Raw genomic sequence first — 25,621 nt, 5'->3', positions numbered from 1 at the left:
TAATGAAGAAAATCTATCTTATGCATGAGTCTGCCAGTTTTTCTCCTACCTCCTCCATTAGTCAGTTTCCATTAAACAAATGCTAAATTACATCCACTTCACATTTTGGTTAAGTTTCAAAGATCAGTTCATTATGCAAAAATTGACATTATGCAGAAACGGAGGATGACTATCACGTTACAAAAGAAAGAATGATTGTATCATTGCATAGGAAATCCTAGTGGCTTAAAAGTAAGAAGTTTTACTGCCAATCCAAAGGCTCTCAGTTTGAATTAATTAATTGCCCCTGAAAATCCTCTGAAGGGTCAGCCATGAGTCAGTCCAGACTAGACTGTACACAACAACATCACTGTCAGATAACAAAACAGTCAAGAGTATTGTACTAAAAAGCATCAGTTCTTACAAAACACAAGTAATGGCATGCCTCTGTATCCAGGGTTACATTCACTTGTGGCAAAAATCTATTCAAAGGCACACATATAGATCAAATTATTTCAAGAAAATTAGGTAGGTTTGCAAGAAACTCTTCCTTTACATACACTCAACTGGACTGACTGCAACAATGGGCTTGCACATGGCAGAGATGAGGATGGCACAGGTCAGCACAAGGTTTCAATCTACAAATGCACCTAACCAGCACCACCACAACCAGCACCATCCAGATCTAGATTCTAGGTCCAAGTCAGACCAGAAATTCCTAAAGAGAAAAAAGGTCTCGTCTTGCGGACCAGCAGATCTCATCAAGAGAACAATAGATAAGAATGTGTATTTTTAAACCATTTTAATGTGATTTATGTACATATTAAAAGAGAAAGCTCTCAAGAGAGTATCAGAATGAGAAAGAAGGTATCTTCTGTGCAAGTAACATTGATTCCAACTTCAGGTTGTTATGTGGCCAACAAGCAACTAATTTTTAACTGCTGACTTATAGGTTCATTATTTACACTAAAATTTATTGGATTTGAAGTAAGGACTCCTTTTCTTTCTTTTTCACTGTCATATGAATAAAAATTTACAAAGAAATTGGTTTTTCTTTCATACATTTTGCTTTGTTTTATTGGTGTCCCCCTATTCTTCACCCCAAATAAGGACTCTTGAAAACCAGAAAACATCTAGAAGTCAAAGAAATAAGTATCTCCCAATTTACATTTCCGATTCAAAGAAAAGTTAAGAGAGAGTTCTTTTTGAGCAAGTGCTCCTTTTCCATGCTTCCAAATTATACTGTTGAAGCTTTCCTTCCAAACCCTAGACACTAAAAACAGTAGAGACTCAGTGGCTGGGAAAGATACCAAAGACCTATCTTCTTTATCACATAACCAGCAGAGCAGAAAGTTTTATGTGCTGATTTTTAAACTATCGGCTCTCAGTGCCAAATCTACTTTTCATTCTTACCCAAGTAATACAAGAGCTTCAACTGAATATAACCTCTTTCTTTCATTAGTTGCTTCTTCTCATTGTCCTTAAGATCTCTAGAAGGAAGAACTCTCAAAAGTTGTTGCTATGTACCATCAAGTTAGAAGTGTCTCATAGCTGACCCTCCAGTAATGGGTTTTCAGAGGCACTTTAATTGCATGAAAGGATTATTTCATTCCCACTGGTGGATCTGAACCGTTCATCTCTGATATGGTAGTGCAGCTCCTTACCACTTGCCCCCGAGAGCTCCCCAGTAGTAGTAACATTTGAAAGTGTAAGCAACAGTCAGGCAATACCCCTTCATCAGAGGTTTAAGTTTCAACTCTAAGAAGACCCTTTTCCAAACTCTCCTTTCTCCCCCCAATCTCAGAAGTTTGTGATGGTGGCGTGGGACCATAACATTTCATTTTGCAGTTGCTATAAACTGGGCAAGATCAACTCAATTCCAAATCCTCACAATGGACTTAAAAAGTTGATTACTATTCTTTCAAATTTGTAGTTAAGAAAACACAGGTTTTTATAAATTGTCAAAAGTCACAACGAAAGTTAAGGAACTGAAGCAACACAATTACTGCTATGTTTGAGCTCACTGTTGCCAGCCCTTCTGTCAGTTCATCTCTTTGAGGGAACTGCTCTATTATTTTAGTGACCCTCTACTTTACCTACAGAACGCTTGTGGCATAGTAGTAAGGAGTTGCACAGCCATCCTGACGGCACATGACTCAAATCCAGCTACTCACTGGGAGAAATATGGTCAATCTCCTATCTGGTTTACTGCTAAAAAATCCAATAAAAGGTCAACTTTAGGTTAGTTCCAACTATATTGCTCTTAACTTTTCTTTGAATCAGAAATGTAAATTGGGAGATACTTATTTGACTCCTAGATGTTTTCTGGTTTTCAAGAGTCCTTATTTGGGGTGAAGAATAGGGGGACACCAATAAAACAAAGCAAAATGTATGAAAGAAAAACCAATTTCTTTGTAAATTGCTGTTGTGGTTGTTATGTGCCAGCAACTTAGTTGTGACTCTTAGTGTCCCTATACCAGCTCTGAACCCTGCTCTTATCATGTGTCAACTTTATTGTCTCTGATACAACTACCTCCATGAGCCCGATCACTGAATCAATCCATCTCATCAAGGGTCTTCTTCCTCTCTTGCACTGTCCCTCCACCCTCCCAAGCATAATGTCCCTCTCCAAGAACTAGTCTCTCCTTTCAACATGCCCAAAGTGTGTCAGATGGAGCTTCGGAATCCTTGCTTCCAAGAAGCAGCCTGGTTTCACCCCTTTAGGACAGACCTGTTTGTTCTCCTAGACATACATGACATATTCCATACTCCTCCAGCACCACAACTCAAAGGCATCAATTCTCCTTCTATCAGCCCTAGTCATTGTCCAGCTTTCTTATGCATGATTGTGAAGTCCATGGCCTGGATCAGGTGTGCCCTAACTGGTCTGTCGCGTTCCAAACCTGCCTGCGGGATGAAAAGAACGCACACACGACACGACACTGGAATTCGCTGCAGCTGAAAGCTTCTTTATTGTGGTAAAAATGGCGGCCGCATTCACGCGCGCCCCCACTTCCTCCTCCCAGCCCCTTATATACCCTTTACCTCGATAGCTTCTATGCTTAATTTCTATTGGTTCTTACTCCACTAACTTAACTAATCCTATTGGTTGTTAACTATCTATTCCTATTGGTCTATAACTTCTTATTCCTATTGGTCTATAACTACTTATTCCTATTGGTCTATACTTACTTATTCCTATTGGTCTATACTTAACTCTAACTCTCCAATCAATTTATGCCACAATTGTCGGTGCCATTCATGCTTCCTGACACGTCAGCACCTGCAGCTCCTGCACTGGTCCATGTATGGGTTTCACATAAGCACGATCAAGTGTTCTGGGATTCCCATTCTTCTCAGAGTCAGCCACAGTTTGTAGTGATACACACAGTCAAATGCTTTTGCATAATCAATGAAACACAGATAGACATTCCTCTGGTACTCTCTGCCTTCAGCCAAGATCCATTGAACATCAGCCATAATATTCCTAGTACCACAGCCTCTTCTAAGCCCAGCCTGTACTTCTGGCAGTTCTCTGTTGATGTGCTGTTCAAGTTGGTTTTGAATCATTTTCAGCAGAATCTTGTTTGCATGTAATATTAATGATTTTGTTCGATAATTTCCAAACTTTGTTGGGTCACCTTTCTTTGGAATGGGAACATACAAGGAAGCCCAGTAAAAACCACTATCATTCAAATATATGCAGTAGTTGGAAAATATGAACTTGGTGACAGAAATGAGGGTGGGGATAGAATGAAAGAATTCTGTACAATCATTGATTTATTCATAGCAAATAGCTTTTATAAGAAAACATAAGCACAGGCTATACACATGGATTTCATCTGATGAGGTGTACAGGAAATCAGATTGTTTGCATCCATGGAAGGAACTGTTGGAGAAGTTCAGCAACAGCAGTAAAAACTAGGCCAGGTGTTGATTGTGGAACAGACCATAAACTGCTTATATGCAAGTTCAAATTAAAACTAAAGAAGGTTAAATCATATCCACAGGAATCAAAATTTGACCTTAAACCTATCTCCAATTAACTTAAAAACAAACCCTGGAATAGGTTTGAGGCCTTGAACACTAATCAACAAAGAAGACCAGATAAACTGTGAGACGATATCAAGACTATCATTCATAAAGAATGCAAAAAGTCATTACTAAGAATGAAGAAAAGACCAAAATGGACATCAGAAGATACTCTGACTACAATATGGATTGAAGCTCAACAGCAAGAAGACAAAAATTCTCACCACTAGGCCAATTGGCAGCACCATCTTTGATGGAGAAGAGATTGTAATTGTTAACAATTACAGCTTGCTCGGATCCACAATCAACCCTCTTAACACCGGCAGTCGGGAAACCAAAAGATGAACTGCATTGGGAAAACCTGCTGTCATGGACCTCCCCAGAGTGCTGAAGAGCAACGATGTCAGTCTAGAAACAAGGGTGCGCCTGATCCAGGCCATGGTCTTCTCAATTACTTGTTATGCTTCAGAGAGTTGGACAATGACGAAGGATGACAGAAGAATAGACGCCTTCGAGTTGTGGCGCTGGAGAAGAGTCTTAAACATACCGTGGACTGCCAAGAAAACAAATAGGTCTGTCTTAGAGAGGGTGAAACTAAGTTTTCCTTGGAGGCTAAGATTTTGATGCTCTGCCTCACTTACTTTGGGCACATGGCCAGGAGAGATCGGTCCTTGGAGAAGGACATCATGCTTGGAAGGGTGGATGGACAGCACAGGAAAGGGATACCCTGGATGAGATGTATTGATACAGTGACTGGTGCAGTGGGGGTTAGTGTGTCAGAGTTACTGAGACTGGCTTAGGACAGGGAAGGGTTCAGAGCTGCTAACACTGGGTTGCTATATATCACAGGCGACTCAATAGCATATAAAAACAACATACTACAACAGGTTTGGAAGCAAGAGTGGCACCCACTTCCTAAATAACATGCCTCTGGAAACACTATAAACTTTGATAAATGTCAATAGTTGTAGAGGGGCTTCAGGCTTTTGTTAATAGGGTTACTATGAGTCATGCTCGACTTGAAGGCAACAAAAAACTATCAACTAAAGCTAAACAGGAAGAAATAGAATCTTTCTACCAACTTTTGCAGTCAGAAATTGATCAAACATGCAATCAAAATGCATTAATAATAATGGGTGACTGGAATACAAAAGTTGGGAACAGAGTAGAAGGATCAGTAATTGGAAAACATGAACTTGGTGACAGAAATGGAGATGAAGACAGAATGATAGAATTCTGTACAATCAATGACTTATTCATGGCAAATACTTTTTATAAGAAACAAACACAGCCTATACAGATGGATTTCACCTGATGGTATGCATAGGCATCAAATCTATTACATCCGTGGAAAGAATCACTGGAGAAGCTCATTATCAGCTGTGAAAACCAGGCCAGCTGTGGACTGTGGAACAGACATGCAAGTTCAAGCTGAAGATAAACAAAATTAGATCAAATCCACAAGAACCGAATTTGACCCTGAGTCTAACCCACTCAAATTTCAAAACCATCTCAAGAACAGGTCTGAGGTCTTGAATACCAATGAGCAAAGACCAAATGAGCTGTGGAAGGATATCAAGAATATCATTCATGAAGAATGCAAAAGGTCATTACAAAGTCAGAAGAGGAAGAAAAGACCAAGATGGATATGAGAAGACACTGAATATCACACTAGAACACTGAGAAGCCAAAGCAAAGGGAATAAATCAAGACACTAGAGAGCTGAACAGGTTTCAAAGCACAGTGTGGGAAGACAAAGTGAAGTATTATAATGAAACGTGCACAGAGCTGGAGGCAGAAAATCAAAAGGGCCAAACTCACTCGGTCTTTCTTAAGCTGAAGGAACTGAAGAACAAATTCAATACTTGAGTTGCAATACTTCTAAGGATGCTTTGGGCAGAATATTAAATGATCCAGGAAGTATTAACACGTTCCTGCAAATGACGGCAAATGTGTTTCTAAGCACGGTTGTCAATTTTAAAAGTGTGTGGCAACATGTTAAAAGAAGATGCAGGCAACCCGCACGGCTCCAACATGGCTCCGCGGCTGTGCAGCATCTCTGCGGCGGCGCAGAGCCCGCACCGGGGACGCTGCGGGAGCAGCCGCTGCGCACTTTTATTCCAAGGACAATGAAGGCAGCTGGTTCCGCTCCCTGTTTGTGAACAAGGTGGATCCCCAGAACGATGCCCACTCCACCTTGCTGTCCAAGGAGACCAGCAACCTGTACAAGATTCAGTTTCACAACGTGAAACCCGAGTGTCTGGATGCCTACTACAGCCTGACGAAGGCCGTGCTACCCAAGTTGCATCTGGATGAAGACTACCCTTGCTCACTCGTGGGCAACTGGAACACGTGGTACGTACGGAGAGCAGGACCAGGCAGTGTATCTATGGCGGTTCTCCGGTGGCTACCCAGCCCTCATGGACTGCATGAACAAACTCAAAACCAACAAGGAATATCTGGAGTTCCGGAAAGAACCGGGCCAGATGCTGCAATCCTGGAGGAACCAGATGCTCCTTGAGTTCAGCTTCTGGAATGAACCACAGCCCCGAGCAGGCCCCAACATCTATGAGCTGAGGACGTACAAGCTCAAGCCAGGAACCATGATCAAGTGGGGGAACAACTGGGCCCGAGCCATCAAGTATCAGCAAGAGAACCGGGAAGCAGTGGATGGCTTCTTCTCGCAGACAGGAGAGCTCTATGTGGTGCACCATTTCTGGGCCTATAAAGACCTACAGTCTCGGGAGGAGACTCGAAATGCTCCGTGGAGAAAGCGGGGCTGGGATGAGAATGTCTACTACACTGTGCCCTTGGTTGGACACATGGAGTCTCGGATCATGATTCCCTTGAAGATCTCACCGCTCCAGTGATCCTGCCTCCACCTCCTCTTCCTTCCCCCTGATGGTAGCCTCCATCACACAGGCGCCCCCAGCTCTGCTCCTGTCATTTTTTTTTCTCAGATCTGGAGTGGTATGAGGGAGAGGGAGGCGGTGGTCAACTCAGGCAGGGGGTTATTGAAGGGTGGCAGGGTCCCAGGATTTTCAGTTCTATTTGGACCCTTCCCACCATCCCTGCCCTATTTCCCCTCCTGCTGGAAACCTTTACTAATTTCACTAACAAAAGAAATGCAATCTTTTACATCTTCCCATATCTTCTAAGGTTCCTCAGCTCAAGCCCCCCCCAGCTCCACTTTCTCTTGAGTTACACAAAAGGTAATATGTCAAGTGGTTAGAAGTGCCGTGGCAAGGTGGTTAGGGCTGAGCCAGGCTTTCAGGAGCTCCTTGGCCTCCACTGGGCCATTTATTTACTGGACCATCAGACTCAAGTCCCTTCTGACTGGAACTTTCAGAGACTAATATCCACAGATAAGGAGGTCAAGACATTCTGCAGGTGGGTTGGAGAGGGAGCAACTGGGAAACATTTAGGGGCAAGAGACAGATCAGAGATCCTTGAAAACAGATGTGGGTTTGTTTGATTTGCAGAATTTAGAATCTAGACTTAGGATGACAAGATAGAAGAGGTAAAAGAACACTTTGGGATGGGTTCCAATACCAGACAGAAAGGGAGAAAATGATTTTTCTTTGTTTCTTCCTAAGTGAAGCTTAAGGAATGGCTTGAAGAATGTGCAGCCAGAGTGCTCCTTGGAGGCAAAGATGATAAAGCTTTGTCTCACATACTTTGGACATGTTGCTAGGAGAGACTATTCCTTGGAGAAGGGCATCATGCTTGCAAAGGTAAGGGATAGTGAAGGAGAGGAAGACTCTGAACCAGGTGGATTGGCTGAGTGGCTATGGCAATGGGTTTGAATGTGTCAAATATTGTGAGGAGGCTGCAGGATAGGACAGAGCTTACCTCTGTTTACAGGGTCTCCACGAGTCATACTCAACTCAGCGGCACTAACAAGTAATACTTTAGAGCATGGTAGCAGGAAGGACCAGTGACTGGAGAAGGACACCATGCTTGGAAAACGCTTTAAGTACCACCTAAAAGAAAGGAAGACCCTCAACCAGATGCATTGACAGTGACTGCAGCAGTGGGCTTAAGCATTGCAGAATCAGGCAGGGATTGCTTCTGTTGTGCCTGGGTGAGTTGGGGATAAGCTGACAGCACCTAACGATAAAAAGTAATGGGGATGGGAACAAAAAGTAATGGGGCTGAGAACTCGAATGCATCATTTTACTCCTTCTGTGCAGGGACAGGCTTTTCCACCTTTTTTCCCTCCAGCAAACAAAGGGACAAAGCTACCTACATCCTTTCTCCACATTCCATCAGCCCGGTCCTAATATACTGGGCCACCTGCTTTGTGGAGTAGGGTCAGTAACTCTGGAGGCCTCCTCCATTAACCACATACCCCTTGAACCCCTTGATAGCTTCATTCTGCCCACCAGAAAAATTGCTAGAGTTGTTGATGGAACCTATTAAATATTTACTGTCCAAATAAAAAGAAGATGGAAAGAGTATAGAGTCACTGTACCAAAAAGAATTGGTTGACACAGAAGAATTTCATGTAACAACGTATGAGCAAGAGCCTGTAGTGACGAAGAAATTCAAGCTGCTCTGAAAGAATTGGCAAAAAACAAGGCCCCAGAAATTGACAACATACCAATTGACATATTTCAACAAACAGACACATCCCTGGACATATACATTCACCAAGTTGTGCCAAGAAATGTGGAGGACAGCCACCTGGCCAACTGACTGGAAGAGATCCATATCTGTTCCCACTCCAAAAAAATGTGGCTCGATGGGACAAAACAATTTTTCCTAAAATGGTGTCCTTTGCCAAACACTGGTCCTACAGACACTGTATCAGGACAATCATTGTGGCTCCAAAACCTAGGTTCTTCATGCAAACCTATGCCAACTCCCTAAAATTAGGGAAACAACAGCAGGTGCAGAAACATTCCACATTTAGGTTGTAACCGGGTACTATCAAGTGCATTCCAACTTACAACATCTTCATGCTGTGGTTGTCATTATTGTTATGTGCCATAGAGTCAACAATGACTCACCGCGGCCCTAGAATCAATGGCTCAGAACCTTGACCTATCCTGAGTCCACCTCACCATCTCTGATACATGAGACCCCACTGCTACAGTCACTGTGTCAATCCATCTCATCCAGGATCTTCCTCTTCTGTACTGACCCTATACTCTTCCAAGTATGATGTCCTTCTCCAAGGACTAGCCCATCCTTACAATATGCCAAAAGTATGTGAGATGGAGTTTCAGAATCCTTGCCTCTATGGAGCAACCTAGTTTCACTCTCTCCAGGGCAGACCTATTTGTTCTCTTGGCAGTCCATGGTATATTCAATATTCTTCTCCAGGACCACAATTCACAGTTCTTCTTCTGTCATCCTTATTCACTCACTGCCTAGCTCTCAAACATATAGCAAGCAATTATATAGGCCATGGCTTGCATCAGGCACATCTTAGCCTTTAAACTGACATCATTATTCTTGAGCAATCTAAACAGGTCCTTAACAGTAAATTTTCATAATGCAATTTTTTTTTAATTTACTGATCCCCATAGTACAGTAGGACGGTAAGTTTCCTGTTCATTTATAGAAGTACATCACTGGACTTTTCTCCTCTGGAACATTTGGTGGGTTCAAACCATCAACCTTTCGGTCAACAGATGTTGTTATGTGACATCAAGTCAATTTCAACTCATAGTGACCCTATGAACAACAGCTCTGAACCTTGTCCTACTTTGAGACAACCTCAGTATCTCCAACATGGTATAGAGTGGCCAGTCACTGTGTCAGTCCAACTCATTAAGGGTATTCCTCTCCTGTGCTGACCCTCTATCCATTAAAGGGTGATATCCTTACCCAAGGATTGGCACCTCCTGGCAATATGGCCAAAGTATATGAGATAGAGTTTCACCATCCTTAACCATCTTTTATTTCCCAATTCAGAGCACATAAATCATATTATAGGAAAATTCTCTCACATTTCCTATATGGCTAGAAGTTAAAAGAATGACATAAGTAGGGAGCTCTGATTGCCTATTATTTAGGAGCTGCACTGCCACTCTGAAGACACATGGTTCAAATCCATCAGCCCTGCAGGGGAGAGATGGGCAATCTCCACCTGATGCACTTTACTGCCTCTGAAAACTTGCTGGGGGGTCAGCTATGAGTTAGTTCTGACTTGATCGCATCTAACGACAACTATCTAAGGGGAGATAATTATATAACCAAAAATAAGTATAGGTTAATGAATAAATTACTCTGTATTAAGGAATGTTCTAATAAATATTACACTTAATGTTTAAAGAATGATTAATGTTTTCACAGCAATTTAAGAATTATGAAGTAATTCCATGTCATAATTTCATGCTGCTGTCACCTTTCCAGTTGAAAATGTGAATATTAATTTAAGGGAATACAGTTTGAAATCATTCAATGTATACTATTTAACTCAAAGACATTACAAACCCAACCACGTGGGCACCCTACATCAAAGGACCTTACTAAGCCTCAGTGAGAATCTAAATAGCCATAGGGGCCCATTCTGTACACAGAAAACATGAACATAATAAATACTAAATCCCAAATTCTCTACCTGCTATGATACTATCTATTCAAATTCAGTAAAAGCTGATTATTGCTAACTGATTGTTGTATTAAAATAATTTGGTTTTTATAGAATAATCTATTTAATTTCTCAAAACATCTGTTTTCCTCCTCATCTCGAGTTTTTCCAATCTGGCTAGTGTTCGCTTTCATCCAAGTATATTATTCTACCTCATCTGTTCCAACCACCAAAGCAAAAGAATTTTGAAATCAGTTGTGTATTTCACACTCTCAGCATATCCCAAATCAGACTAGCCACATATGAACCTCAAGACAACATGCATATAACATACATAATAAACAATTAGTCGGGGGCGGGGGGGGAGGAATTATATGCTGCTAGTAGATTAGTTGCCACTCATTAAACTATGTTCTTCTTGTTGTTGTTGATTACCTTCAAGTCAAGTATGACTCACAGTGGGCCTATGAACAAAATGACCAAAGCCTTTCTAGAACTATCAACATTTATCAAAATTCATAGTATTTCTGGAGGCATGATGTTTAGGAAGAAGTGGATGCCACTCCTGCTTCCAACTATGACTCTAGAAATGACTGACTACTCTGCTAAATTATATAGAGTTGTGGTTGTAGAACTTTTACTTTAATCTAGTATCTCTCAACAAATAATACAAGCCTTAAAAATGTTAATCTTAAAATTCTATCATTTCTAAATGTGAGAATCTTTTCAACAAATACATTAAAATTCAGCTCCTAGCCAAATAAAGCACAAACCATATAGAACAATATACAAAAATATCTATCACCCAGGAAGAACACATATTTCCCACTTGCTTACTTTCTCATTAAAGGAAACAGAATCTGTACTATGCACCAACCAATATCAAAAGAGCTCTCATTTACCGGAGTGCCCAAGTTTATGTTGTTAGGAGGTGCCAATCCTTGGCAAAAAACAGCATACTGGCAAAAGCACAGGGTCTGAAAAACAGAGGAAGACCCTTAGTGAGATGGACTGACACAGAGACTGTAACAATGGGCTTGAGCATGGTTAGGATGATGCGGTGTAGAGCAAGATTTTGATCTATTGTTGTTCAAAGGGTTGATGTGAGCCACAATCAACTTGACAGCACCTAACACCACCACCACAGGCCACGATGTCCATCTCTGCTGCAAATTTAATCAGTTCACATATAAAAAATAGATTATTACCTTCTCCTTAAAAGAATACATACTACGTTTTTATAATTAGGACACATTTGTTTTGTTGATGGCGCTTTGTGTTTTCTCTAGTTTATACAATTAGCTTTATTTAATTAGGGGGAGCAAATTTGGAAATTCTTGAGTGTAAACATACTGACTCTCACACAATACAAATAAATGAGTTTATGACGGGTTCCAGATAGAAACACAAATTTTACAAGACAATAACTGTATGCTTCTCCTCTAAACCTTCTGTCTACAGAAGTAATAGGCCTTTATCTAAAATCAAGAAGATAATAAGCCAAATAAAATATTTCAAAGGGCAGCTCAGGAAGAGAAAGCAAAGTATTATAATGAAATGTGCAAGGAGCTGGTGTCAGAAAATTAAAGTGGCTGAACTCGCTCAGCATTTCTTAAGCCGAAGAAACTAAAGACCAAATCCAAGCTGTGAGTTGCAATGGTTAAGGATGCTATGGGCAGAATACTGAATAATGCAGGAGCCGTGAAAAAAAGAAGGAAGAATACAGAGTCACTGTACCAAAAAGAATTAGCTAACAGAAGAACTTCATAAACAACATTAAGATCAATAGGCAACAGCGATGAAGGAAGCAGTTCAGGCTGCTCTGAAGGACTTGGCAAAAACAAAGTCCAAGTATTGATGGAATATGAGAATTGACATATTTCAACAAACAGGTGTTACACTGGATGTGCTCACTAGTTTGTGCCAAGAAATCTAAAGGACAACTACCTAGTCAATTAACTAGAAGAGATCCATATTTATTCCTATTCCAAAAAAAAAGGTGACCTGACAGAGGTTGGAAATTATTGTACAATATCAGTGATTAATATTACATACTAGCAAAATCCTGCTGAAGATTTTGCAGAAAAAACTGGAACAGTACATTGACAAAGAACAGAAATACAAGCTGGGTTTAGAAGAGGTCACATTCTAACCAATGTGAGATGGATCTTGGCAGAAAGAAACGAGTACCAGAGGAATGTCTATATGTGTTTTACACATTCAGGCTGTCTGAATATATTCTTCTAGCCATTTTAAAAATAATTTTTAATCTTCAGCAGGATTTTACTTCCCGAGGAAGATGAAAGATGGCCGACCTGAGCGCCATGTGGAGCTTGCTGCCTCACAACCTGCCTTCAGACAACCCTGGTTTGAATCCCTGTTCTATTGCTTTTATTTCTCTTTCATCCTTGACTAAGCCTGTTGACCACTGTGGAAGCCAATTCTCCATTTGTGAAAGTGAAAGTAATAATATCTATTTCAATTTACAAGTAGGTCACTTGGAGAAGATGAAGGGGGAATGATGGCAGTGCTGGGGCCAGAAGTGCTGTCCCCAGTCATGGTCCCCGGTAAGGCTCAAGATCCAGACCTCAAAAAAGCCTGCCAGAGAAGAGCCATCAGGCCCCTGGGGAGAGCTTCCCATCCCCTGGGGAGAGCCACCTGGCAGTGGAAAGTCAACTGGCAGGGGAGAACCACCTGGCCCCTGGGGAAAGCCACCCAGCTCTGGGGGAGAGCCACCTAGCCCCAGGAGGATCCATTCAGCCCCTGGGGAGAGCCACCTGGCAGTGGAAAGCCAACTGGCAGGGGAGAACCACCTGGCCCCTGGGGAAAGCCACCCAGCCCCAGGAGGATCCATTCAGCCCCTGGGGAGAGCCACCTGGCAAGGGAGAGCTACCTAGCCTCTGGGGGGAGCCACCCAGCCCCTGGAGAGAGCTGCCTGGTGTGTAAGAGGAACATTATTATGCCACTTTCCTCCACCTCTTCCTCCAGTAAATCTGTAAATAACACCTCCAAAGCCCTTTCCGTTGTAACTCATAAATTTGTTCTTTCTCGCTTTGCTCCCTTTTCTATAGGTAACCGGAACACTAACTCTTGCTACAGAACCTGAACCCTGAGACCAGTTGCAGAGATAAAAGAGAAATATAACTGCCAGCTAAGGAAGCAAAGGTGGATGGAACCTCAAAATTCAGCCAGCCACACTCCTAGACTCACCCATGCAAACACCTTGTAGTCCAGGGGACAGAAAACGTCAAGAAAATATCTTCTAACTGAACAAGAAGGCATGCAACTTCAACTCATGGCCACCAGTAAAGTGTTACAGTGGGTTCCCCTTTCCCTTCATCTCAATACCTCTGTTCAGTATGAAGCAACCAGAGAGCCTGTGCCCCTATTCCCAAATGCAAAACCCACAAATAAAAAAAGACAAGCTCTTTGTTAAAAAAGAAAATAAATAATAATAATAATCACCATTGGACACCCACCTTTACCCTGTTTATTCTGTTCCCCACCAGATCTTTCTCACTTCCTTTACCCACTCCCTCCACCCACCAAATTGTGCAACCCGGTGATTTCATATCTACCCATCCTCACCCTTCTGCTCCCTCCCCTTACCCCCTTGGATCCCCATACATGTTTTACTAGTTATCATTCTAGTTTTACAATTAAAAAAGGGGGGAGAGGAGAACTGGCTGACACAAAAGAATTTCATAAAACAACATATGATCAAGAGGCAATGGTGATGAAGGAGAAAGTTCGAGCTACTCTGTAAGACTTGGCAAAAAATAAAGCCCCAGGAAATAACTTTACATCAATCAATATGTTTCAACAGACAGATGCTATCCCAGACATGCTCACCAGGTTGTGCCAAGAAATCTGGAGGACAATTACCTGGCCAACTGACTGGAAAGGATTCATATTTGCTCTCATTCAAAAAAAGGGTGACCTGACAGAGTGGAAATTCTCAATTAATATCACTGTTATCACACACAAGCAAAATCTTGCTGAAGATTATCTAAAAATGACTGGAACATCAACAGATTACTACCAGAAATATAGGCCTGGTTTAGAAGAGGTCTTGGTACGAGAGACATTATCGCCAACATCAAATGGATCTTAGCTGAAAGCACAGAGTACCAGAGGAATATCTATTTGCATTTCATTGACTATGCAAAGACATTTAACTGTGTGGATCACAAAAAACTATGACTAGCCTTGTGAGAAATGGGAATCGGAGAACACTTGATTGTGCTCATGCAAAACAGATACCTGGACTAGGAAACAGTACTCAGAACAGAGCAAGGAAACACTGTATGGTTTAAAATCAGGAAAGGAGTGTGTCAAGGATGCATCCTGTCTCCATACCTTTTCAATCTACATGCAGAATAGATCATTCAGGAGGCTATACTTTATGAGGAAGGATGTGGCATCAGGGTTGGAGAGAAGACTTATGAACAACCTACATTATGCAGATAACACAATCTTGGTCACAGAAACTGAGGAAGACCTGAAGTGGTTTTGATGTAGAAAGTCAAGGTCTGCAGTCTTCCGTACGAATTGAAGCTCAACATTAAGAAGACAAAGATTCTCACCAATGGGCCAAATGGCAGCACCATGATAGATGGAGAACAGATTGAGGCTATTAACAATTTCAACTTCTCACCTCCACAGTCAACTCTTGGCACCAGCAGTCAAGAAATCAAAAGACGAATTGCTCTGAGGAGACTGCTATCAAGGACCTCTCAAAAGTGCTGAAGAGCAATGATGTCTGTTTGGAGACTAAGTAAGGTATGCCTGATTCAGGCCAAAATGTTCACAATTACTTCCTACACATGAGAGAGCTGGATAATGACCAAGGATGACATAAGAAAAATTGATGCCTTTGAGTTGTGGCGCTGGAGAGGAGTACTAAACATACCATGGACTGCCAAGACAACAAAAAGGTTTATCCTGGATTAGATAAAACCAGGCTGCACCATGAGGGCAAGGATTTTGAAGCTCTAGCTCACTCGTCTGGCATGTGGCCAGGAGGGACCACTTCCTAAAGACACACACCATACTTGGAATAGGAAAGGACAGCACAGGAGATGAAGACTGTGGATGAGATAGATTGACACAGTAACTGGAATAATGGGAGTATGTGTGTCAGAGACAGTGAGACTGGCTCAGGATAGAGACGGATTCAGAGGGTACACAGGGTTGCTTATGAGTTTCAGGCAACTAGATGGAACATAAAACAAGTGTTCCCTTGTTATGTGATCCTGATCACTTTGGACAAGGTCTCTCTAGAGGTTAAAAACACACACCAGCAGCTCTGTGAGAGAAAGATTGGCAATCTCTTTCCATGTGATTTACTGCTAGGAATCAGGCTGGAGTGTCAGCTGTGAGCTGCTCTCAACTCAAAGGCAATGACTGAGTGCATAATACTCACTTTGCTAAAGTGAGCTAGCAAACACTGAGTCATTGCCCTTACAGGAAACACAGGGTTGGATTTTACCAAGCTGCTATTCACATTTTCATCAACCAACCGATCAATATAACTATGTATTTTTGTGGAGTTTTTTTAAAAAACTGATTTAATATGTACTTCTTACAAATAATTTTATGCCATATTCCTTTATAATAAAACATTCTGCTTTTCCTTTATCAGAAACAACTCATAGTTTGGAAACCCTCCACTAGAGGAAGAGATTGCCCATCTTTCTCACTTGGAGCCACTGCTGGATTTGAACCACCAGAAAAGTGTAGCTAATATCTAACATTTTCCTTATCCTAGGGAGAAATGACTCTAAGTCACAACAGTGAATAAGTACAGCCTCACTATACGTTTTTTGGTCAACTTATGAATTCAGCAACTAAGCCACTTTTAGTGCTACAGATTTTATTTTAGAGCTTTCTAAGAGCTAAATTCAATGGTGGGTTTCCTCTTCTTTTATTCAGATGCGCTATGTTAATGATTCATGAACAATGGCCTTATATTACAGCCAACAGTACTATAACTCATGCCTGAACAAAGTTTACTGAACACTCCTATTTTCTCCATAAGGCATATTGCAGCCTTCTTGGGCTAAGGAACAATAGGTAACAGTTGAGTACCACGCAGGGGGCCTTTTTCAAACACTAAAATCAAGAAAAAATTTTTTCCAAAAATGGGAAAAAATGTATTATCAAGCAGGCCATAAAGAACTCTGATAGCATATCCCAAAGGAAGTTGCATTCTTAACTTAAAAGCCACACTACACTGGTGGTTCAAATCCAGCAGTCTCCTCTGGAATTTGTAGCCTTGGAAACCCAATGGAGAGTTTCCAAGATATGAGTTGTTTCTGATGCAAGCAAAGAAATGCAGGCTATGAAAAAGATGTGACCCATTTCTAGTGAGAGCTACAAGAGCAAGGCAGAGAGGGCACCGCCTTCCCTTTTAAACCTCAGTAGAAAGCATGCACTTCAAATGACTCAATTTTCCTGCTGTCTGTGAATAATTGCAAAAATATGCCAAGTACTGATTTATTATAAGCAATGAGGCTCTCCTGTCATACTGAATTGAATCCACTTTTGTAGGATAAAAAAGCTTAACTATGCTAGTAAAATATTTCATATTTTTAAAAACACTTCCACATAATTTTATTTGCTTATCCCAACAGTCCCCTAATAAGGTATGTCACACTTAGACTCTCCTTTTTTTCTTTTTTGGCTAACTGAAGCTCAGATGTCCAAGCAGCTACTTCAAAATCATCTGTTGGGGTTTTTTTTTAAAAAAAAAAAAATGTTTTAATAAAGTAAACCCAGATCACAAGATTATGCTGGTTATAACAGCAGAACCAGAAATGCATAACACTGCATCACACATTCCACCACACCTCACCCCATGTCTCACCCCACAGTATCTCTCTTTAATTAAAGACATCTTGTGGAGAAGACAAAAGGAGGTGATATGGTCAAGTTTTTAATAAGATGTTTAATCTAAGGCCAATCTCTAACTAAAATTTTCATGTTTTCCCACATTTCATTTTTCCTGTCTCATTTACAGCCTCCAAATGTTTTATTTTCTTTCCTAAACATATTTCTGTTCAGTTTCTTACCTTTTTTCTTGAAGTTTTACCTTTATTATTAAAATTACACTCCATTTCAAATTTTACCTTTTTTTCATGCTTATTAGTCAATCCTGGTTTTAAAAACAATACAATTGTATAAACCTAGTTTACTATGTCTTTATGAGCATGTCTTATTCTCATTTGAGTTCACTAGTATTCTCTTAATGACTTCTGTTCAATCTAACCCTCTCTAAAAGTAATCAACAGTCCTGGAGTGGTGCACTTGAGTGTTATCCAAAATGCCAGCAATTTTACTCCACCCAGAAACTCCTCAAAAGAAAGGCCTGGTGACCAATCTGCTTTCGAAAGTCAGTCACGAAAACCCCTCTGAGGCACAGGTGTACTCCAACACATCTGGGATCATCAGCAATGTGAATCTACTTGGCAACAACTAGTTACAAGACAAAAGTAACTTAATGAATAGACATATCTGCTGATATGCCAATATGATTTATGCAAGTTAGTAACTGACAATTTCTCTACTAAAAGTAAACTTTAGCCAACATCCAAGATTACAAAAACAAAGTTAACCTGCTACCTACTAATCTCTGTTGAGTTCACATTCAGAATGCTCATAAATAACTTAAGTCACTTCATGTCTCTGAATCTGAGTTTCCTTTGGTGAAATAAGAAGAAAGTTGGTCTATAAGATGGGGAGGGGGAAAGTTGGTCTTGACTTTTGGAATTTCTTAAGATTTCAATTGTCTTGTAATTTGAGATTTCATGACTCTACACAATTAAATTCAATTTTATTTTACCTCTGATAGTTGGTTTATTTTAATGTAGACATTTACACCTTTTTTACTCACTGTATTAAAGTTAATAACATCCTACACGTCATCATACCCTTGTCCCTTTGAACAAAGTGCTGTGTACATGTAGTCATGCTTCATAAGAGCTTTCTGACTAAACCAATATGAAGTTATATACAAAATTAAAATGTTAATTTTAAAATACTCTTTTAAATTCCCTATTTAACAGTATAGTAGTATTATTAGTATAGTAGTACAGTAGTGTTATTTAACAGTAAATTATTACCATTTTGAACCTAATTCTGAACAGAAAATCTCTAAACCTACAGTTAGAATCCAAGTGGTGTTGTTGTGATGCGCCATTGCGTCAACTATGAATCATAGTGACTCTATAAACAACAACTCTGAAACTTGCCCTATCCTGAACCAGTCTTCCCATCTCTGACACATCTGATCCCATTGCCATAATCATCTTGTCAATCCAGATCCAAGAATCCAAGTATATTACTGGCTGACATAATTTTGTTGTTGTTATGTGCTGTCAAGTCAAGCATGACTCAGAGTGACCCTTTGAACACTAGATCTGAACCCAGTTCTACCTTGTGGCATCTTCATCATTGCTGACACACATGAACTTGCCGCTACAGTGTTTCAATCCATCTTGTTGTTCATCTTCCTTGCTAACCTTCCACCTTTCCTAGCATGTTGTCCCTTTCCAAGGAATAGCCTCTCCTAATTGATGCCATTAAGCTGTAGTTATGGAGAATAGTACTGAATATTCCACTATCCAAAAGAACAAACAAATATGTCTTAGAGAAAGTGGAGCCAGAATGTTCCAGAATGCCCTGGAGGCAAGGATGACACAGCTTCATCTCACATACTGTGGACACTTTTCCAGGAGTCTATTGCTTGGGAAGGTAGGGGGTCAATGAAAGACAAGAAGATATTCAATGATATGGATCGCACCGTAACTGCAGCATGGGCTCAAGTGTGTTTGAGATGATGAGAATGGAACAGGACAGGACAGAGTTTATATCTGTTGTTCATAGGGTTGTTATGAGCTATAGTCGACTCGACAATACCTAACCACAACATGCTCAAAGACACTTTAATATCTTTGTCTCCAAGATGCACTCTATTTCACCAAGATATATCTGTTCTCTTGGCAGTCCATGGGATATTCAATACTCTTCTCCAACATCAGAACTCAAGGCATTAATTCTTCTCTTGTAATCCTTATTCATTTTGTCCAGCTCACAAACACACAAAAACTTAAGTGGTACCTGTTAAAAAAGGAGGGTAACAGGGAGGGAGACGGGCCCTAAACCTTGCTCTTAGCTCCATCCTCTATAACCCTTATGTCTTGTCCTGACCGATAATCTGAAAACTAGACCTCAGAATGTCATCCATTTCCCTAGATCACAAAGCTACAGAAAAGGAAAAGGATAAACATAGAACAAATGTGAATGTACATCTAACATTGGTTTCAGATTTTTGTTTTAAAAACTAAGGGACTTGTCAATTTGTTTTAAGAAAAGATATAATTCAATTTCCTCCTAGATATTTCTTGTCAACTTGTAATATCAACATTAGGTCAAATTTAGTAACAACTATTACATACTCTTAAGTAGTGGTAGCAGATGCCTGGGCCTCGATAAAATCACTAAAATGTATTTGAAATGCATATATATCTATAAAATTCAATATAAAAACAAGTCAACAAAAACCACTAAGTTATACGCATGGAGCAGTAGAGAACTAAGAGGTTCCGGGAAGACTGATGAAGAGTCACAGGCAATCATCACATCTGCATGTCGTTAAACATATGGCACTCCAGTTTCAGGAATCCTGAGCTTACCAAAACTTTTACAACTAAATTTGGGTTACTTGGGGTGAGGCTGATAGATGCAAAAGGGGGAGTAAAGCCTTTAAAAACCCCTATTTTGACTAAATCTGCAGCTGTAATGACAGCTGTCATGAAGCTGGTCTTCAAACAGCCCAATAACATTTGAAAATAAAATCAATTACCAAACATGGGCTTAAAAGCCAAAGAATTTGAGAAGAGGACTTCTTCATTTATTGAAAACTAATTTTTATCTATATAATTGATATGCTAGCATTTTGGTTTTCTCATGTTTTTTGCTCTCCAACTAATACACAAATTTATCAAGAGATTCTAACAAAGAACAATCCTGTAAGACAGAGTTGAAATGCTCCAGAAAGTTTTCCCAGGCTGTAATTTTTAGAGAAAGGAGTCCTGTAGATTAAGCACTGGGCTGTTAACCAGAAGGTCTGAACCCATCAGCTGTCCCTAGGCTTTGAGTATGGGAGGATGAGACTGGGGAGAGTGGAGGGGGGATTACAAAACTGCACCCATGAAGATTTACAGCACCAGAAACTCCATGGCACAACCCTACTCTTTCACATAGGGACACTAGGAATCAGAATTCACCCATTGGCATTTGGTATAATCTTTACAGACCACTACATATTTCTCCCCAAAGGACAACTGAAGCAATAACCTTTTCATTAGCCACAAAGTTAACTACTATGTTACCAGTGCACCTAAAAGAGAAGAATTCTTTTATTATTGTTAAGGAGCTTCATCAGTTTCTTGAGTTTTAGAGGTTTAATGGATTTTTACGAGAAAGTCTATTTTAAGTATTTAAAGATTAACTTTTATCATTTTTCTCCTTTGCCAAGCCTTCCATTATTTCATGTGACTAGCTTGCTTGGCTCCACAATCAATACTCTTAGCACCAGCAGTCAGGAAATCAAAAGAATTGCACTGGGAAAATCTGCTGTCAAGGACCTCTCCAGAGTGCTGAAAAGCAAAAATGTCAGTCTAGAGATTAAGGTGCACCTAATCCAGAGAGTTGGACAATGACTAAGGACAAAAGAAGAAGACTCAATGACTTCAAACTGTGGTGTTGAAGAGGAGTCTTGAACATACCATGGACTGCCAAGAAAATAAATAGGTCTGTCTTAGAGAGGGTGGCAGTAAGTTTCTCTTTGGAGTCTAGAATTTTGTAGCTCCATCTCACATACTTTGGTGGACATGTGGCCAGGAGAGACTGGTCCTTGGAGATGGACATCATGCTTGGAAGAGTGGAGGGACAGCGCAGGAGAGGAAGACCCTGGATGAGATGGATTGATATAGTGACTGAGGCAGTGGACGTTGAAGTCTCGGAATCAGTGTGACTGGCTCAGGACAGGCTTCAGAACTGCTGTACATAGGGTCTCTATGAGTTGCAGGCAACTCAATCACACATAACAACAATGAAAGAAAACTGTATTCCAAATGGTAAATACTATTTGATGTCAGTTAAGAGCATACAGACACCTCTTGATATCACTTCATATACATCCTCTCTAAAGAAATATTGTTATTATTGTTGTGTATCGTAGAATCAGAACCAACCCATAGTGGGTTTGGAGGCAGATTAATCACTCAGGAGGACACTGCCCATCTTCCTCTCGCAAGAGTGGCTGATGGATTTGAACCACCTGCCTTTGAGGTGGCAGCACAAATCCTTACCACCACACCACAAAAGCTCTCTAAAGGTCTATTTATTTAAAAATATTATATTAGGCACCAACACATATGGATTTATGCAAATTTTAAGACTCATTTTTATGTTTTATTTGAGATGCATCTCAGTTAATTCCCCAGATAAATATTCAGTCAAGAAGGGACTTACTTAAAAAAAATCACAAATACATGGAATTTTTAAACAACTAATTTGCTCATTTTTTTTTTAAGTGTATACCGTCAAATCGAATCTGACTGGTACAGGAGGAGATTGTCCCTCCTTCAGCAGAGCATCTAATGGATTCGAACTACACACCTCTGGGATTGCAGTGCAGCTTCTCACCAAAATTTGCTCATTTTTAAAATGTCCTAAGTAACTTAGATTTTCAATTTTACAGAGTTTGCGGCGGCGGGGGGTCCTATCTGTGGATACAAGAATATCTATAAATAACAGCAAGATAAATGGCAGTGCTTTCTGTCCTGGGCTGGTTCTCCCCTCCTTAGGCAACCTGGTGGTCCCCCACTCCCAGAAGGTCAATATATTGATGCCGAACTTAGTGTAGAGACCCGATTGGCAAAGCGCACTCCAGCCCAGACCTCCTAGACCCAAGCAATTCTTCAGCCTCAACCTCCCGAGTAGCTGAGACTACAGGCTTGCACCATCACGCCTAGCAAATGACAATACTTTCATGGGAAGGAAGCTCTGGTGGCCAACCAGTAAGAAGCTGTACTGCAATCCCAAGGACACACAGTTTGGATTCACCAGCTGTTCCACAAGAGAAGAATGTGCAATCTCCCACTTGCTATTTACTGCCTCTTCAAACCTACTTACGGGTCAGCTACGGGTCAGTCCCGACTGACGGAAACATCATCATGGGAAGAAATCATAAAAGAGCATTTCCAGTTCACCAAGATTTAATATTTGTGATGTTGTTCTTGCTACCGAGTTCACAACAATTCACAGCCATCCTATGAACAACATATCTGAACCGTGCCCTGTCCAGCCCCATTCTCATACTATCCAACATGCTCGGGCTCATTCTGACAATCACGGTGTCAATTCTTGCTGAAGGTCTTACTCTCTTTCTCTGACCCTCCACCTTCCCCAGAATGATGCCATTTCCAAGGCCTTGTCCCTGTTGACAATATGCCCAAAGTATATGAGACAAAGTTTCACCATCCTTACCTCTAAGGAGCACCCTGGCTGTACTTGCTCTAAGACAGATTTGTGTATTCTTTCAGCAGTCCACGGTATATTCACTACTATTTACCAACCACAAGCCATTCATAGGTTCTTGATCATATGCTACTTCCTAAAACTGTTCAGTGTTAATCAATTCTTTTTGGTACCGTGACTCTCTATTCTTTCTGTCTTCTGTAGATGATTCCTGCAGGATTCATGAATTTGCCCATGAAATCCTTCAATACTACAACTGAAGATTTGAAATTGTTCTTTAGCTCTTTGAGTGTGAGAAATGCCAAGCATGTTTTTTTCTTTCTGGTTTTCTTACTCCAGCTCTTTGCAGATTTCATTACAAAACTATGTCAAATATATAAAAAAAGATTTAATATAGGGAATTCTAAAAAGATACTTCTTGGAAAATTAACAAAAGTAAAATAGTAGGATGTTTGGTTTATTATTTTAAGAATGCACTTTGTGGCTTTCACCACATACATAAGATGTAGGGGAAAATCTTACCACATACGATGTTAAGAGAAAAGGTTCTCACCAGTGGCATATAGTTGAATCTCCAATAAATCTGCTAATTATCAAAAATAAAAAGCCCTATTATCAATTTTTGTGATATTTTGCAGATACCCCAAAAATAACTGTCAGAAAAATATTTCACTATACATAATACTAAAATATGGATTATAAATATTTGACTCATATATACTCTGAAGTATATGCTTTACATATACTCTGAAAGCCTCAGAGAACATCTAATGTGTTTTCCACGTATGTTCCATGTATCTGTAGAAATAGCAGCTAGATCTAGCAGTCTTTCTTATAATTTTTCCATTCAAGTTAGTCTGAAAACTAGATTAGGCAAGAATAAGGAAAGATACTCATCACTTTTTTTCTATACTCTGAAAAGTTAAGGGGAAAGTCTCAATAATCCTGAATTTTGAAGCCATATATTCACACTTTCTTATAGTCTGATAAAGCCAATATCTTCCTTGGGTTCTATCTACACAGCTTCATATTTAAATTAAAAGCTAGGACAGCATTATGAGAGGAACACAGGGAACCACAAAGCAAGACACAAACTAGCAGATAATAAGAGGATTTGAGTATTTAAAGAGGATAGAGATAATTTCACTTCAAATCAGAGATATTTGCAGGAGATTATCCACCTGGAAGGAAAAAGTGCCTGAGAAAAAAAGCAAAGAGATCACATAGAACACAGATATAAATTCACTGAATCCAAGAATGATCAGTGTTAACACTAGTACCTGGAAATCAGAAAAGTATTTTAAAAATACATGAGAATAAATGATCTATTCAATAACAACCAAAGGTCCCAGAAGTACAGGCAGACTTTGGAATGTTGGCTGCACATGACAAAGCTTACAAACCAAGTTTCAAAAATTACTTCATTTGACTTCTAGAAATATCACAGGAAGATATGGCAAAACAAAGAGTCTACTGTAATTAAGTTGAAAATGTGTCATCAACTAAAATAGCTGCGACCTAACCCTATTCAAATCTCTACTCCTAAGCCTATGTTGAAGTTTTTCATTATCATGCACTTACTGCTTCCTCTACTGCAGAACATCTGCAAAACAGCAACCAAAACACAATACAAAGAAGACAGGAAGCAAAGACTGAGAGAACGTACCAGTACCACAAAATATTTAACTCCTTGTTCTTTGAAGTTCTGAGCTCCACCCAGAGACAATGTGAAAGACAGGCCTTAGCAATCTGCTTCCAAAATATCAACCACTGAAAGCATATGTGATCAACACGACTTGGCATCAACTTGATAGTAAGTGGCTAGCAAGTACTATGATGCTGTTGTAGCAGCTTGTGACTCATAGCGACCCTAAGTACAACAGCCCTAAACCCTGTTCTATCCCTTGCCAATCTCACTGTCTCCGACACACCTGTCCCCATTACCCCAGTGACGGAATCAATCCATATCATCAAGTGTCTTCCAATCCTGCTCCATCCCTCCACCCAAGCATGATGGCCCTTTCCAAAGACTCGTCCCTCCTTGCAACACATCCAAAGTATGTCAGACGAAACTTCAGAATACTTGTCTCCAAGGAGCAACCTGGTTTCACCCTCTCCAACACAATGTTGTTTGTTCTCCTAGCAGTCCATGGTATATTCAATACTCTTCTCCAGCATCAAAACTTAAAGGCATCAACTCTCCTTCTATCATCCCTAGTCCTTGTCCAGCTCTCTGTAGCATAGCAAGTAATGGCAAAAACTATGGCCTGTATCAGGCTCACCTTAGTCTCCAGACTCATATCTTTGTTCTTCAGTACTTTGGAGAGATTTCTAACAGCAGACTTTCCCAATGCAATATATCTTTTAATTTCCTGGCTGCTGGTAACAAGAGTGTTGATTATAGAGCAAAGCAAACTAAAGCTGTCAACAATCTTAATCTCTTCACCATCTAGATGCTGCCAATTGGCCCAGTGGTGAGAATCTTTGTTTTCTTGATATTGAACTTCAATCCATACAGAAGGC

At 40.3% G+C, this 25,621-nt stretch overlaps 1 protein-coding gene and 1 pseudogene across 2 annotated transcripts in view; one reads left to right on the top strand and one right to left on the bottom strand.

The window, feature by feature from the left end:
* The window catches only part of FUT8 (fucosyltransferase 8 (alpha (1,6) fucosyltransferase)), a 253,505-nt gene that overhangs the window by 211,431 nt on the left and 16,453 nt on the right, over window positions 1-25,621 (bottom strand). The window lies entirely within an intron of this gene.
* On the top strand, window positions 6,046-6,881 carry LOC102855110 (annotated as a pseudogene).

This window comes from Elephantulus edwardii, unplaced genomic scaffold (genome assembly GCF_000299155.1).
Source record: "Elephantulus edwardii isolate Elephantulus edwardi_28Jun2011 unplaced genomic scaffold, EleEdw1.0 scaffold00104, whole genome shotgun sequence".
NCBI lineage: Eukaryota > Metazoa > Chordata > Mammalia > Macroscelidea > Macroscelididae > Elephantulus > Elephantulus edwardii.
The sequence above is the reverse complement of the archived record's forward strand: the minus strand, read 5'-3'. Positions and strand labels throughout refer to the sequence as shown.